The sequence below is a fragment of the Phragmites australis genome, chromosome 24, assembly GCF_958298935.1.
Source record: "Phragmites australis chromosome 24, lpPhrAust1.1, whole genome shotgun sequence".
Lineage (NCBI taxonomy): Eukaryota > Viridiplantae > Streptophyta > Magnoliopsida > Poales > Poaceae > Phragmites > Phragmites australis.
In genome coordinates this window covers 1284845-1289957 of record NC_084944.1, presented here as the reverse complement: position 1 = coordinate 1289957, position 5113 = coordinate 1284845, and the positions used below count along the sequence as shown (strand labels likewise).

Here is a 5113-nt window from a genome sequence, read left to right as displayed (position 1 = left end):
CTCAGATTCGATCAACCAAATAAACACTCATCTTAGCTTATCTATACAAATACAACAACAAAAACTCTTCTTTTCAATAAAAATAACTCCGCTTAAATTGCTTCTACTATACCATGCATGCGGGCAACCAACTGGGCTGGGTTGGGCTCGTGGGTGGACTGAGCCGAGACAAGCTGCACGGGCCGGGTCCCACTACGAGTTCAGCATCCTATGCAGTTCCCCGCCTAAGCAGTGGGCCTCGTATGTCACTTGGTGTCGTGCCTCTTTTTATTCCCACCCCCCCCCCCCCCCCGGCCCCCTATGTTGGTTTCGCTTCCTGCTGCTCCTGCTTGGCGAGGTGGCGAGCGGCGGCTCGACTCGGGAGGCGTCGCCGGAGTTCGAGACGGCGGAGTCGGAGAAGGTGGGATTTGACTTGCTTCCGATTGAATTCCCCATTGCCCTTTTGGATTCTCCCCAGGCAGCGTTAGTGGACGAAGCGCGAATGCTTGCGGGTGATGAACTCGATTTCGTTTTGGTTCCAGTTCTGCGAGACTTGGTTTGTGTGTGTGTGTGCGCGCGCGCGGGCGCGTGTGGGTGAGCTTGTGAGTCTGCGTGCGCGCGTGCGCGAGCGTGCGTGTGTGTCCGTGTTCGCGCGTGGGCCGTGTGTGTATGCGTGTGCCTTGCTTGCCTCATTTCCTGCTCGATCCTCCGGATGTGATGTTCTCAGTGTTCTCCCTCCGGTTGGCTATAACGATTTGTTCGAAATTGTAGATTATAGTAATGCCAGGAATTACTGCAGATGTTAGGAGCATCTTTGCTTGCAGTTTCTGAACTATAGTTTACACAATGTAGCAACTCTTATGGTCATTTGATGCCTCGGGAGGCTTAACTGAGTGATACAGTTGCTGGATTCAGGCTCCAGCTGTTTAGGCTGTTGATCATACCATGTTGCTTGATGCAGGGTTCTTGTACAAGGGATATAGGCAAAGCAAATCGCAATTTCTATGGCCACCCAAAAAGAAGCCGAGGTCACCGAATCATCATCATCTAGTGATCCATCTATCACTATTGGGTTGGCTGTTTGTAGCTCCAAGTCCAGCAAGTATGCAGTGAAATGGGCTCTGAAAAACTTCGGTGCCAGAAAGAGGACAAGGTTCAGCTTATTCATGTCCGGCAAAAGGTTACACTTATCCCAACCCCAAGTGAGTATGCATTCTTCAATCCAAATGCACACATTCTTTTGTAAATATTGTTTCCGCTGTAATTAATTTGGTTCCTTGTAGTGGGCAACTATGTCCCAATTGATCAAGTGAGGGATGACATTGCCAGTGCATACGAAAAGGAAGTTGAATGCGATGCCCAAAATATGCTCCTCGTGTACAAGAACATGTGTGATGGAAAGGTATGAGGCTGCTATTCAACACAGCTTATCTTGTTCGTCAGAAATTTTACATTCTCAAGTGCACACTGGAGCCTAAGAAAGATAGTGAAATATATTAAATAGTATAATGGAGAAGAAATATTTTGGCGCATCTTTTGCAAAATTAGTTTTGTGCAGGATAGTACTTCCAAATATAAAGGATAAATTTATCAAAACAGAAAAGAACTTTAGCCAGTAATGTTACTATGAATTTTTTAGCACCCTGCTTTGCAGGTGTATACTACTTTTTTCTAGAATAACGATTATATACGTTATATGACGCCTTGTTGTTCAGGTTGTCAAGGGTGGCGATGTGGCAGAAACCATTTCAGGTGTTGTCTCATGCCAAATCAACAAGCTTGTTGTTGGTGTCTCTTCTGAGGGCAACTTTGTGAGGTACTCAAAACTTGCTCTGTACTAATTAATCATGAACTGCATACATGAAAATGATGATGATTCGGTGAAATGGCTTAGGAAGTCCAAGGGCACTAGGACGTCCTCTAGAATATGCAAAAGTGTTCCGAGCTTTTGTACGGTGTATGCTGTTTCAAAAGGTGGCTTGTCCATGGTTTATTCTCCTGGATCGGAAGGTGACAACAGTTTTGAGATATTCCATGTCAACGAGAGTTCTAATAGTGAGCTTCATTCAGATGATAAGACATCAGTATCAGGTAAAGTTCTCTGAGTGTAAAATTAACATTGGAAAGTTCCATTGTATTGCCACTTGCCAGGATAGCATGATGAATGATTCCAACTCAGATTTTCTTTGTTCTATTTTACCAACCAGAGTAGTTGTGTGGACCCTCCTTGTACTCGTCAAGATGATATAGTAAGCATGTTTGCTACGTTTGTACTCGTGAAATTTGGAGCACCTAGTTTCCTTTTTGTGATCTAAATGGAGCATTATTGGCCCTTTGGATTTCAATGACAAGGGAGTGGAGATCATTTGGTTGAGCCACAAACCAATCCAAGAAATTTATCCTTTTCATCCCATGCAGATATTACACCATCCAGAATTTCTAGATCCAACTTTTCCGGGGAGAATCTGGACAGTTCCTCTTCTGCAGATCATAATCGGCCACCCTCTTTATAAGAAGGGGCAATTGACTATTTGCCACCCTACCGGGTGGCGCACGCCCAAATACCATCCTACCAAAAGTCAACTCCCAAATGCCACCTGAGCACGTTGGCTACTGGCACGGATTAACAGTAGCCGCTAGGAAAGTACTTAGGGCAAGAAAAACTTGTGCCATTCAGACTAAAACTTTTGCAACTCAAACTAAAAAATGCCAAAAAATATGTCGATTTTTGTACATGCTCTGTAATTCATAAGTAACCCATTTTAACTGGATTCACCTAAAAATCTGATGTAGAATTCAAACTAAAATTCCCCAAAAGTTACCTCTACCAATTTTTAAGGCCTCACAAAAATTCCCAGAAAATCTGAAAAAATTCACTAATGTTCCTATAATGTGATATACTAATTTCTAAAATTATCTTCCATATTAGGTTATAAAATGAAAAAGTGAGTTCCTTTGTAATGTCCATTTATATCATTAGCACTAATAAATGGACCCAGAGTACCACAGGACAGGTCAAGTTTCAGCAAAATCTGACACATATGCCTTGGGCATGGTGTTACTGCATCTGCTGACAGCAAAGCCACCAGTAGGGCTAGCGGTCATTGTGGAGACAGCATTGGAAGATAATCGCCTTGTTGACATCTTGGACCAGGGTGCAGGGAAGTGGCCTGTGCAAGAAGCGCATGAGCTAGCTCAGCTTGGCCTAAGTTGTTTGGAAATGCGAAGCAAGGATCGACCTGACCTGAAGTGTAAGGTTCTTGTAGAGTTGGAGCGGCTGAATAATATTGCCAGCACAGCCTGTGTCCCAGTGCTGCCAGGCCCAACTGCACCACCAAGCCATTTTATCTGTCCCATACTAAAGGTACTTGTTGCATTGCATTATTTCTATGATACCTAATTGCATCAATGCCACATGTAGGTGTGTAGTTTGTTGTCTTTGTGAGAAGCCATTGATCTATTTTGAAGTTTGAAGAATGTAATGGTGTACCTGATTCAGATTTTAAACTATTGTAAGACTGAGAGGTAGTCCGATATTCAAATTACTCATATTTTGCTGTATCCATTATTTTGCTTAAAGGATGTGAGGTGAAACTTCTTTTGGATTGCTCTGCAGAGGGTAATGCAGGATCCATGCATTGCATCTGATGGGTACTCGTATGACCGGGTTGCGATTGAGATGTGGCTGCATGAGGTGTCACCATTGACAAACTCGCGGCTTCCTAACAAAAACTTGGTGCACAATCATGCTCTTCTATGCGCGATCAATAGCTGGAAGGCAGAAGGACGAGGTGATGAGGCTCACTGACTGAGCTAACTGCACATGGATACTACACCAGAAGCTAATGATGTACAGGTTTGTCTTGATAGCCTTCATATACTGTAGATGCAGTGGTAATGTGGGTTCTCTGTAAGTAGCAGTTTTGCGCAATCTCCTAGATCAAATCCACGATAAATTTTGAAGATTACTTCTTGTTTCTCCCCAAATTATAGTTCTCAATCTGCTGAGCATCAATCAGATCCTTTCCGGGATTTAATTAGCGGAAACCATAGTAATGTGATATTCCATTGTGTCCTGGGGTGGCTTATATTCCTCCAAAACATGGTGAAGCTCCCCTCCATACTGTCTATTACGTTAATTTGTGTTGAATTGAGAAATTGAGAGCTGAGATGCTCTGCCCGAGCTCTACCCCTTTCCTTAATAGCACATATGCAGATAGGACCTCCTACTGGTACATAATCACACGCACGCACTACAACAACAATTTGTAATGATTGATAGTTGAAACCCATCCCCAGCTTGTTCGACTTGGTAGCGGTGTTTGGTGGTTGGAAGATGCACAACTTTTGTTCTGGGTTAATGCAGCATGATTGGGCAAATATTGTTTTTCTTAAATTTCAGAGGATGATTGAGCAGAATATATTTGATCCGCGGAGGATGCGTTTCGTGATCATATATTTGATTGATAGAAACTGTGCTTGAGCTTTCGTCATCTAACGGGCCACACCTTGTAGGTTTCATGGTACAACGGTCGAAAATTAAATACCCTGGTCGATACGATGTACATGTTAACATATCACCCAACCAAGATATGACACCTTAGCTATCGTCAGTCGAATGAACAATACCTCTGCTAGACCTATTGAAAAAGGTGTCTTTTCACATGTGGTGTTGGGCTAGCTTTTTCAGTCCAAAAGCACCTGCGCATGCATGTTTTTTTATATATACTAGCTTTTTTATTATATATGCAAAAAAGTGTCGCCCGGTGATAATAAAGGTGTCGGCCGTTGGTCGGGTGACATATTGACGTAGATATCACGTCGGTCAAAATATTTAATTTCTGACCTATTGCACTATAGGCCCATAAGATGTCGCTCATCTTTGTTGTCGCTCTTCCAACATGTGACGATAGTCTAGATATGTAATATTTTAAAATAGCTATATATTTTTATAAATATTAAAAAATAAAAATATATAAATAAAAAAGCTTCAGAGTTATGTGCCATGGCGTGATGCAGTAAGTAGAATTGGCCTCGATCCATAAATAAATAAATAAACAGAGTACTGGCCATCAGTTATTATCCAATCATCATATATTATGCTAGCCATACCATGCATGAAAGCAAAATGGTG

At 42.4% G+C, this 5113-nt stretch overlaps 1 pseudogene; it reads left to right on the top strand.

Annotated features, from left to right (window-relative positions):
* Positions 1 to 291: 291 nt before the first annotated feature.
* LOC133907982 (U-box domain-containing protein 52-like) lies at positions 292 to 3947 on the top strand (annotated as a pseudogene).
* The last annotated feature ends 1166 nt before the right edge of the window (positions 3948 to 5113 follow it).